An 11628-nucleotide genomic window follows, 5' to 3' on the forward strand; every position below is an offset into this window, starting at 1 on the left:
TCGATAGCTTTCTCTCTCTTTCCCTAGATAGCTTTCTCTCTCTCTCCCCCTCGATAGCTTTCTCTCTCTCTCCCTCTTGATAGCTTTCTCTCTCCCCCTCGATAGCTTTCTCTTTCTCCCCCTCGATAGCTTTCTCTCTCTCCCCCTCGATAGCTTTCTCTCCCCCTCGATAGCTTTCTCTCTCTTTCCCTCGATAGCTTTCTCTCTCTTTCCCTCGATAGCTTTCTCTCTCTCTCTCTCCCTCGATAGCTTTCTCTCTCTCCCTCGATAGCTTTCTCTCTCTCTCTCTCCCTCGATAGCTTTCTCTCTCTCTCTCTCCCTCGATAGCTATCTTTCTCTCCCCCTCGATAGCTTTCTCTCTCTTTCTCTCGATAGCTTTCTCTCTCTTTCCCTCGATAGTTTTCTCTCTCTTTCCCTCGATAGCTTTCTCTCTCTCCCCCTCGATAGCTTTCTCTCTCTTTCCCTCGATAGCTTTCTCTCTCTCTCCCTCGATAGCTTTCTCTCTCTTTCCCTCGATAGCTTTCTCTCTCTTTCCCTCGATAGCTTTCTCTCTCTTTCCCTCGATAGCTTTCTCTCTCTCTCCCTCGATAGCTTTCTCTCTCTCCCCCTCGATAGCTTTCTCTCTCTTTCCCTCGATAGCTTTCTCTCTCTCTCCCTCGATAGCTTTCTCTCTCTCTCCCTCGATAGCTTTCTCTCTCTCTCCCTCGATAGCTTTCTCTCTCTCTCCCTCGATAGCTTTCTCTCTCTCTCCCTCGATAGCTTTCTCTCTCTCTCCCTCGATAGCTTTCTCTCTTTCCCTCGATAGCTTTCTCTCTCTTTCCCTCGATAGCTTTCTCTCTCTCTCCCTCGATAGCTTTCTCTCTTTCCCTCGATAGCTTTCTCTCTTTCCCTCGATAGCTTTCTCTCTTTCCCTCGATAGCTTTCTCTCTCTTTCCCTCGATAGCTTTCTCTCTTTCCCTCGATAGCTTTCTCTCTCTTTCCCTCGATAGCTTTCTCTCTCTTTCCCTCGATAGCTTTCTCTCTCTTTCCCTCGATAGCTTTCTCTCTCTTTCCCTCGATAGCTTTCTCTCTCTCTCCCTCGATAGCTTTCTCTCTCTTTCCCTCGATAGCTTTCTCTCTCTTTCCCTCGATAGCTTTCTCTCTCTCTCCCTCGATAGCTTTCTCTCTCTCTCCCTCGATAGCTTTCTCTCTCTCCCCCTCGATAGCTTTCTCTCTCTTTCCCTCGATAGCTTTCTCTCTCTTTCCCTAGATAGCTTTTTCTCTCTTTCCCTCGATAGCTTTCTCTCTCTTTCTCTCGATAGCTTTCTCTCTCCCTCGATAGCTTTCTCTCTCTCTCCCTAGATAGCTTTTTCTCTCTTTCCCTCGATAGCTTTCTCTCTCTTTCTCTCGATAGCTTTCTCTCTCTTTCCCTCGATAGCTTTCTCTCTCTCTCCCTCGATAGCTTTCTCTCTCTTTCCCTCGATAGCTTTCTCTCTCTTTCCCTAGATAGCTTTCTCTCTCTCTCCCTCGATAGCTTTCTCTCTCTCTCCCTAGATAGCTTTCTCTCTCTTTCCATCGATAGCTTTCTCTCTCTTTCTCTCGATAGCTTTCTCTCTCTCCCCCTCGATAGCTTTCTCTCTCTTTCCCTCGATAGCTTTCTCTCTCTTTCCCTCGATAGCTTTCTCTCTCTTTCCCTCGATAGCTTTCTCTCTCTCTCCCTCGATAGCTTTCTCTCTCTTTCCCTCGATAGCTTTCTCTTTCCCTCGATAGCTTTCTCTCTCTTTCCCTCGATAGCTTTCTCTCTCTCTTTCCCTCGATAGCTTTTTCTCTCTTTCCCTCGATAGCTTTCTCTCTCTTTCCCTCGATAGCTTTCTCTTTCCCTAGATAGCTTTTTCTCTCTTTCCCTCGATAGCTTTCTCTCTCTTTCCCTCGATAGCTTTCTCTCTCTCTCCCTCGATAGCTTTCTCTCTCTCTCCCTCGATAGCTTTCTCTCTCTTTCCCTCGATAGCTTTCTCTCTCTTTCCCTCGATAGCTTTCTCTCTCTCTCCCTCGATAGCTTTCTCTCTCTCTCCCTCGATAGCTTTCTCTTTCCCTCGATAGCTTTCTCTCTCTCCCTCGATAGCTTTCTCTCTCTTTCCCTCGATAGCTTTCTCTCTCTTTCCCTCGATAGCTTTCTCTCTCTTTCCCTCGATAGCTTTCTCTCTCTCCCTCGATAGCTTTCTCTCTCTTTCCCTCGATAGCTTTCTCTCTCTTTCCCTCGATAGCTTTCTCTCTCCCTCGATAGCTTTCTCTCTCTTTCCCTCGATAGCTTTCTCTTTCCCTCGATAGCTTTCTCTCTCTTTCCCTCGATAGCTTTCTCTCTTTCCCTCGATAGCTTTCTCTCTCTTTCCCTCGATAGCTTTCTCTCTCTTTCCCTCGATAGCTTTCTCTCTCTTTCCCTCGATAGCTTTCTCTCTCTTTCCCTCGATAGCTTTCTCTCTCTTTCCCTCGATAGCTTTCTCTCTCTTTCCCTCGATAGCTTTCTCTCTCTTTCCCTCGATAGCTTTCTCTCTCTTTCCCTCGATAGCTTTCTCTCTCTTTCCCTCGATAGCTTTCTCTCTCTTTCCCTCGATAGCTTTCTCTCTCTTTCCCTCGATAGCTTTCTCTCTCTTTCCCTCGATAGCTTTCTCTCTCTTTCCCTCGATAGCTTTCTCTCTCTTTCCCTCGATAGCTTTCTCTCTCTTTCCCTCGATAGCTTTCTCTCTCTTTCCCTCGATAGCTTTCTCTCTCTCTCCCTCGATAGCTTTCTCTCTCTTTCCCTCGATAGCTTTCTCTCTCTTTCCCTCGATAGCTTTCTCTCTCTTTCCCTCGATAGCTTTCTCTCTCTTTCCCTCGATAGCTTTCTCTCTCTTTCCCTCGATAGCTTTCTCTCTCTTTCCCTCGATAGCTTTCTCTCTCTTTCCCTCGATAGCTTTCTCTCTCTTTCCCTCGATAGCTTTCTCTCTCTTTCCCTCGATAGCTTTCTCTCTCTTTCCCTCGATAGCTTTCTCTCTCTTTCCCTCGATAGCTTTCTCTCTCTTTCCCTCGATAGCTTTCTCTCTCTTTCCCTCGATAGCTTTCTCTCTCTTTCCCTCGATAGCTTTCTCTCTCTTTCCCTCGATAGCTTTCTCTCTCTTTCCCTAGATAGCTTTTTCTCTCTTTCCCTCGATAGCTTTCTCTTTCCTTAGATTGCTTTTTCTCTCTTTCCCTCGATAGCTTTCTCTCTCTTTCCCTCGATAGCTTTCTCTCTCTTTCCCTCGATAGCTTTCTCTTTCCCTAGATAGCTTTTTCTCTCTTTCCCTCGATAGCTTTCTCTCTCTCTCCCCCACGATAGCTTTCTCTCTCTCCCTCGATAGCTTTCTCTCTCTCTCCTTCGATAGCTTTCTCTCTCTTTCCCTCGATAGCTTTCTCTCTCTTTCCCTCGATAGCTTTCTCTCTCTTTCCCTCGATATTTTTATCTCTCTTTTCCTCGATAGCTTTCTCTCTCTCCCTCGATAGCTTTCTCTCTCTTTCCCTCGATAGCTTTCTCTCTTTCCCTCGATAGCTTTCTCTCTCTTTCCCTCGATAGCTTTCTCTCTTTCCCTCGATAGCTTTCTCTCTCTCTCCCTCGATAGCTTTCTCTCTCTCTCTCCCTCGATAACTTTCTCTCCCCCCCCTCATTAGCTTTCTCTCTCTTTCCCTCGATAGCTTTCTCTCTTTCCCTCGATAGCTTTCTCTCTCTTTCCCTCGAAAGCTTTCTCTCTCTCTCCCTCGATAGCTTTCTCTCTTTCCCTCAATAGCTTTCTCTCTCTCTCCCTCGATAGCTTTCTCTTTCCCTCGATAGCTTTCTCTCTTTCCCTCGAAAGCTTTCTCTCTCTCTCCCTCGATAGCTTTCTCTCTTTCCCTCGATAGCTTTCTCTCTCTTTCCCTCGAAAGCTTTCTCTCTTTCCCTCGATAGCTTTCTCTCTTTCCCTAGATAGCTTTCTCTCTTTCCTTCGATAGCTTTCTCTCGCATTCCCTCGATAGCTTTCTCTCTCTCCCCTCGATAGCTTTCTCTCTCTCCCTCGATAGCTTTCTCTCTCTCCCTCGATAGCTCGATAGCTTTCTCTCTCTCCCTCGATAGCTTTCTCTCTCTCTCCCTCGATAGCTTTCTCTCTCTCTCCCTCGATAGCTTTCTCTCTCTTTCCCTCGATAGATTTCTCTCTCTCCCCTCGATAGCTTTCTCTTTCTCTCCCTCGATAGCTTTCTCCCTCTTTCCCTCGATAGCTTTCTCTCTCCCCTCGATAGCTTTCTCTCTCTCCCCCTCGATAGCTTTCTCTCTCTTTCCCCCTCGATAGCTTTCTCTCTCTTTCCCTCGATAGCTTTCTCTCTCTTTCCCTCGATAGCTTTCTCTCTCTCTCCCTCGATAGCTTTCTCTCTCTCCCCCTCGATAGCTTTCTCTCTCTCCCCCTCGATAGCTTTCTCTCTCTCCCTCGATAGCTTTCTCTCTCTCCCCCTCGATAGCTTTCTCTCTCTTTCCCTCGATAGCTTTCTCTCTCTTTCCCTCGATAGCTTTCTCTCTCCCCCTCGATAGCTTTCTCTCTCTCTCCCTCGATAGCTTTCTCTCACTTTCCCTAGATAGCTTTCTCTCTCTTTCCCTAGATAGCTTTCTCTCTCTCTCCCTAGATAGCTTTTTCTCTCTTTCCCTCGATAGCTTTCTCTCTCTTTCTCTCGATAGCTTTCTCTCTCCCTCGATAGCTTTCTCTCTCTCTCCCTAGATAGCTTTTTCTCTCTTTCCCTCGATAGCTTTCTCTCTCTTTCTCTCGATAGCTTTCTCTCTCTTTCCCTCGATAGCTTTCTCTCTCTCTCCCTCGATAGCTTTCTCTCTCTTTCCCTCGATAGCTTTCTCTCTCTTTCCCTAGATAGCTTTCTCTCTCTCTCCCTCGATAGCTTTCTCTCTCTCTCCCTAGATAGCTTTCTCTCTCTTTCCATCGATAGCTTTCTCTCTCTTTCTCTCGATAGCTTTCTCTCTCTCCCCCTCGATAGCTTTCTCTCTCTTTCCCTAGATAGCTTTCTCTCTCTCTCCCTCGATAGCTTTCTCTCTCTCTCCCTCGATAGCTTTCTCTCTCTTTCCCTCGATAGCTTTCTCTCTCTTTCCCTCGATAGCTTTCTCTCTCTTTCCCTCGATAGCTTTCTTTCTCTTTCCCTCGATAGCTTTCTTTCTCTTTCCCTCGATAGTTTTCTCTCTCTTTCCCTCGATAGCTTTCTCTCTCTTTCCCTCGATAGCTTTCTCTCTCTCTCTCCCTCGATAGCTTTCTCTCTCTTTCCCTCGATAGCTTTCTCTCTCTTTCCCTCGATAGCTTTCTCTCTCTTTCCCTCGATAGCTTTCTCTCTCTTTCCCTCGATAGCTTTCTCTCTCTTTCCCTAGATAGCTTTCTCTCTCTCTCCCTCGATAGCTTTCTCTCTTTCCCTTGATAGCTTTCTCTCTCTTTCCCTCGATAGCTTTCTCTCTCTCTTCCTCGATAGCTTTCTCTCTCTTTCCCTCGATAGCTTTCTCTCTCTTTCCCTAGATAGCTTTCTCTCTCTTTCCCTCGATAGCTTTCTCTCTTTTCCTCGATAGCTTTCTCTCTCTCCCCCTCGATAGCTTTCTCTCTCTCCCTCGATAGCTTTCTCTCTCTTTCCCTCGATAGCTTTCTCTCTCTCCCCCTCGATAGCTTTCTCTCTCTCCCTCGATAGCTTTCTCTCTCTTTCCCTCGATAGCTTTCTCTCTCTTTCCCTCGATAGCTTTCTCTCTCTTTCCCTCGATAGCTTTCTTTCTCTTTCCCTCGATATTTTTATCTCTCTTTCCCTCGATAGCTTTCCCTCTCTTTCCCTCGATAGCTTTCTCTCTCTTTCCCTCGATAGCTTTCTCTCTCTTTCCCTCGATAGCTTTCTCTCTCTTTTCCTAGATAGCTTTCTCTCTTTCCCTCGATAGCTTTCTCTCTCTCTCCCTCGATAGCTTTCTCTCTCTCTCCCCCTCGATAGCTTTCTCTCTCTCCCTCGATAGCTTTCTCTCTCTTTCCCTCGATAGCTTTCTCTCTCTTTCCCTCGATAGCTTTCTCTCTCTTTCCCTCGATAGCTTTCTTTCTCTTTCCCTCGATATTTTTATCTCTCTTTCCCTCGATAGCTTTCTCTCTCTTTCCCTCGATAGCTTTCTCTCTCTTTCCCTCGATAGCTTTCTCTCTCTTTCCCTCGATAGCTTTCTCTCTCTTTTCCTAGATAGCTTTCTCTCTTTCCCTCGATAGCTTTCTCTCTCTCTCCCTCGATAGCTTTCTCTCTCTCTCTCCCTCGATAGCTTTCTCTCCCCCCCCTCATTAGCTTTCTCTCTCTCCCCCTCGATAGCTTTCTCTCTCTCCCTCGATAGCTTTCGCTCTCTCTCCCCCTCGATAGCTTTCTCTCTCTCTCCCTCGATAGCTTTCTCTCTCCCTCGATAGCTTTCTCTCTCTCTCCCTCGATAGCTTTCTCTCTCTCTCCCTCGATAGCTTTCTCTCTCTCTCCCTCGATAGCTTTCTCTCTCTCTCCCTCGATAGCTTTCTCTCTCTCTCCCTCGATAGCTTTCTCTCTCTTTCCCTCGATAGCTTTCTCTCTCTCCCCTCGATAGCTTTCTCTCTCTCTCCCTCGATAGCTTTCTCTCTCTCTCCCTCGATAGCTTTCTCTCTCTCCCCTCGATAGCTTTCTCTCTCTCCCTCGATAGCTTTCTCTCTCTCCCCCTCGATAGCTTTCTCTCTCTCCCTCGATAGCTTTCTCTCTCTCTCCCTCGATAGCTTTCTCTCTCTCTCCCTCGATAGCTTTCTCTCTCTTTCCCTCGATAGATTTCTCTCTCTCCCCTCGATAGCTTTCTCTTTCTCTCCCTCGATAGCTTTCTCCCTCTTTCCCTCGATAGCTTTCTCTCTCCCCTCGATAGCTTTCTCTCTCTCCCTCGATAGCTTTCTCTCTCTCTCTCCCTCGATAGCTTTCTCTCTCTCTCCCTCGATAGCTTTCTCTCTCTTTCCCTCGATAGCTTTCTCTCTCTCTCCCTCGATAGCTTTCTCTCTCTCTCCCTCGATAGCTTTCTCTCTCTCTCCCTCGATAGCTTTCTCTCTCTCTCTCTCTCGATAGCTTTCTCTCTCCCTCGATAGCTTTCTTTCTCTCTCCCTCGATAGCTTTCTCTCTCTCTCTCTCTCGATAGCTTTCTCTCTCCCTCGATAGCTTTCTTTCTCTCTCCCTCGATAGCTTTCTCTCTCTCTCCCTTGATAGCCTCCTCTCCCGAGCTAAGGGGAAGATGGAGAAAAAAAACGTCCATGTCCTGCGTCTCACTTCGGAGATAACGTGATGTATTGTGACTTATTTCTGAAGAAACTGACGAGAGCCAGGCCAAGTCCTCACGGGCGGTGTCTAGACAGGGAGGTGCAATATTGACTGTGATTCGGTATCAGGCTCCTTAAGAAGTTTATGCTGGGTTGATTCAGCCATTTGATCAGTCAGTTTAGCCAGATGATGAATAATATTTAATTCTTCAGCAATCTTTTTTTCCTTAATTGCAAGCTGTTGATTAACATTGCTTGCACTACGTACGTATCGGGTTTTTGCGTTAAAATTACCATTTTCCTATTAGCTTCAATATATAATTAAAGCCGTCTTTGGCAGATCAAAAACTCCCAACGCGTTAGATTTTTTTTTTTCCCAACATCTACGAGAAGCGCGCTGGGTATTTGACGTCATCGTTTAAACGCCGCCCAGATAAGCTTGAATATCAGCCTGAAATTTGTTACGTAGGCCTACATTGAAATTGTTGTTTTTATCACCAGAGAAACCTAACAGTGATTATATTTTACTACAGAAATACGTTAGATATATTTCTATATCATACTTTATCCAGAATTGAAAGACCATAAACGCAGAATTTTTTTCCGTTTTTGCTAGTCATTCGAAATATCTGGAAACTTTTCCATTTAAACACGCGGTCTCAGTTCTTTATGATTTTGTTTTATTGTCAATGACTTGTGTTTTTAAAGCTTGAACATGTAATATGTTTTTATGTTAATGAATATTATGAACTTCAAGAGAGAGAAAAAATACATACACATATGATGCCAATAATAAAAGAAATAATAAGGATAATGAATGATTATATTGATAATAATAATGTGTGGATGTGTAAAAGAGAGAGAGAGAGAGATGGGGGGGGGGGGTAAAAGAGAGATGTGAGCGGGAGGAAAAAAGAGAGGGAGAAAGAGAGATGTGAGGGGGAGGGAAAGTGAGAGAGAGAGAATGTAAGGGGGAGGGAAAATGAGAGAGAGAGAGATGTGAGGGGGCGGGAAAATGGGAGAGAGAGAGAGAGATGTGAGGGGAAGGGAAAGTGAGAGAGAGAGAGAAGTGAGGGGGAGGGAAAGTGAGAGAGAGAGATGTGAGGGGACGGGAAAATGAGAGAGAGAGATGTGAGGGGGCGGGAAAATGAGAGAGAGAGAGAGAGAAGTGAGGTGGAGGGAAAGAGAGAGAGAGAGAAGTGAAGGGGAGGGGAAGTGAGTGAGAGAGAGAGAAGTGAGGGGGAGGGAAAGTGAGAGAGAGAAAGAGAGAGAGAGAGAAGTGAAGGGGAGGGAAAGTGAGTGAGAGAGAGAGAAGTGAGGGAGAGGGAAAGTAAGAGAGAGAGATGTGAGGGGAGAGAGAGAGAGAGAGATGTGAGGGGGAAGGAAAGTGAGAGAGAGAGAGAAGTGAGGGGGAGGGAAAGTGAAAGAGAGAGAGAGAGAGATGTGAGGGGGAGGGAGAGTGAGAGAGAGAGAAAAATGAGGGGGAGGGAAAGTAAGAGAGAGAGAGAGAGAGATGTATGGGGGAGGGAAAGTGAGAGAGAGAGAGAGAGAGAGAGAGAGAAGTGAGGGGGAGGGAAAGTAAGAGAGAGAGAGAGAGAGAGAGATGTGAGGGGGGGAAGAGAGAGAGAGATGTGAGGGGGAGGGAAAGTGAGAGAGAGAGAAGTGAGGGTAAGAGAATGCGAGAGAGAGAGAGAGAAGTGAAGGAGAGGGAAAGTGAGAGAGAGAGAGAGAGATGTGAGGGGGAGGGAAAGTGAGAGAGAGAGAGAGATGTGAGGGGGAGGGAAAGTAAGAGGGAGAGAGAGAGAGAGATGTGAGGGGGGAGAGGGAGAGAGAGAGAGAGAGATGTGAGGGGGAGGGAAAGTGAGAGAGAGAGAGAGAGAGAGAGAGAAAGAGAGAGAGGGGGGCGGAGGGAAAGAGAGAAAGAGAGAGAGGGGGGGGGAGAGAGAGAAAGAGAAGTGAAGTGGAGGGAAAGTGAGTGAGAGAGAGAGAGAAGTGAGGGGGAGGGAAAGTAAGAGGGAGAGAGAGAGAGAGATGTGAGGTGGGGGGGGGGAAGAGAGAGAGAGAGATGTGAGGGGGAGGGAAAGTGAGAGAGAGAGAGATGTGAGGGGGAGGGAAAGTGAGAGAGAGAGAGATGTGAGGGGGAGGGAAAGTGAGAGAGAGAGAGAAAGAGAAAGAGAAAGAGAAGTGAGGGGGAGGGAAAGTGAGTGAGAGAGAGAAGTGAGGGGGAGGAAAAGTAAGAAAGAGAGAGAGAATGTGAGGGGGGGGGGAAGACAGAGAGACAGAGAGATGTGAGGGGGCGAGAAAAGTGAGAGAGAGAGAGATATGAGGGTGCGGGAAAAGTGAGAGAGAGATGTGAGGCGGAGGGAAAGTGAGAGAGAGAGACATGTGAGGGGGAGGGAAAGTGAGAGAGAGCGAAAGGGAGGGGGACTAGCCATGCCCAGACAAGATGCCAACGATCACTTACGTCGTAAAAGTTTTGCATTCTTTATTTTCAGTATTCTTAGGGTAGGTTGATTATCAACCCCTAGGATGCCTCTATTTAATTCCATCCTTTTTTTCTTTTTTCACAGTTGCTGCTACGTTTTGATCCAGGATTTTTTAAGGTGAGTAATTCTGTGTTTTGAATGCCTTCGTCCCTCCTTTTCTCCTCCTCCTCCTGCTCCTCCTGCTCCTCCTTCTAATACTGCTCTTAATACTACTCCTCCGTGGCTTGATGAATGAGTAGCGCGAGTGCGGGCGGCGGTGGTAGGGTTCTCCTGGGGATGGCTGATCTCGGCGGCTCATGGACACTTGCTGGGGTGCGAAGCGTCCCTGTCCGTGCCTCACTTTGCGTGGGGGCGGGTCGTGGCTGTACAGGTGGGGTATGCTCCGTGCGGCTAAGGGAGCCATGGCTTTGTGCAGCTTGACGGATCTCTGACAAGGACGGGGAATTTCTCCGCCCGCTTCTCGTGAGGAGCATTATGTTCGTTCCGCAATGCGTGAATGCGTGTAGTGTCGCTTTGGATGCGGCAAAGGGTGCCTCTTCCCTCTGCAGTTTGATGGATATCTGCCAGGGTTGAGGAATGTCCCCGCTCGTCTCGCACAAGGTGCTTGCGAGTAGGGCCAGCACAGGTGGGGTGAACCCCGTGCGCCTTAGGGTGCCGTACTTTGGCGGTAGAAGGGGTTGCTGAATCTAGAACTTCTTTAGGGGCGGCCCGAGATCGTCGCTCTGCGCTTGCTCGCTTGTTGCCACACCTCTCCTCCTCTGCTCTCCATACTCCTTTATATCCCTGACATGTTAGGGATATATTCCTCTAGGTAAGGCCTGTTAGAGGCTGCCTTATATATAGGGTAGGTGTAACGCCTGTTAGAGGCTGCGTTTTATATAGGGTAGGTGAACGCCTGTTAGAGGCTGCGTTTTATATAGGGTAGGTGAACGCCTGTTAGAGGCTGCGTTTTATATAGGGTAGGTGTAACGCCTGTTAGAGGCTGCGTTATATAGGGGGAAGTAGGCATAGTATGCTTATGCCTCAGTGGGCCAAAGGCAACCGAATACTTCTATAGTTTTCGCGAGCTGGAAGCCCACTGTTGGCGTGAGTCAATAGGCTGGTAATATAGGTCATAGGTAGGGCAATCCTCATTTCCCTTTTCATTTATTCCTGGGAGGGACAAAGGATTTCTTAGTACAGATATCTCTACCCGAAAACCTCTTTGTCCTTTCAGAGTGCAGTCTGTCGAGCCAACAGAAAATGGAGAACGGGAAGAAAGAAAACGGACAAGACTGAAAACGGACATCAAGTTAGAAAGCAGAACAAGAGGACGGACCTGTGCAGAGCCGCCCGTTTGTATATCCTCAATGAAAATTAATTAACTCTTTAAATATACTTCTAACCTGTAGGTAGATATTGGATGGGAGCATCATTAAGTAATACTACTACTTATTTTATTTCCTTATGCAGATATAAACATAGATTGGATAAATGAGAAAATTAAAGAAAAAGAAGAGAAGAACAAAGAGCGCATTTCACAACCTATGAATGATTTTTGATCCTCGATCTTGTTCAGAACCGATCATTCTTGATGTACATTTCTTTGCTCCCCAAGAAGTAACTTTTTATTTAATGTTTTATTTATTAGCTTTTATTCGATAACAACTCCCCCCCCCCCCCCCCCCCATTGTTAAGCATTATAAGGTAATGCGGTTAATAGTAATGTTGAATCAACTTGGAATGGGATTATTTTTAATAGTTGTTTATATATATATATATATATATATATATATATATATATATATATATATATAAAATACAAATAAACTATGGGAACAATATGTATGTGTGACTGATTCATGTCAAGTTGTAATTTTCTG

General features: G+C 46.5%; 1 long non-coding RNA gene across 1 annotated transcript in view; it reads left to right on the forward strand.

The window, feature by feature from the left end:
* LOC138864869 (uncharacterized) overlaps positions 1–11420 on the forward strand; it is a 15778-nt gene extending 4358 nt beyond the window's left edge. The window contains exons 2-3 of the long non-coding RNA XR_011399256.1: positions 9851–9883; positions 10983–11420. This is a non-coding gene — a long non-coding RNA (uncharacterized lncRNA). The remainder of the gene's footprint in view (positions 1–9850; positions 9884–10982) is intronic.
* Positions 11421–11628: the final 208 nt, after the last annotated feature.

The sequence above is a fragment of the Penaeus vannamei genome, chromosome 18, assembly GCF_042767895.1.
Source record: "Penaeus vannamei isolate JL-2024 chromosome 18, ASM4276789v1, whole genome shotgun sequence".
Taxonomy (NCBI): Eukaryota; Metazoa; Arthropoda; class Malacostraca; order Decapoda; family Penaeidae; genus Penaeus; species Penaeus vannamei.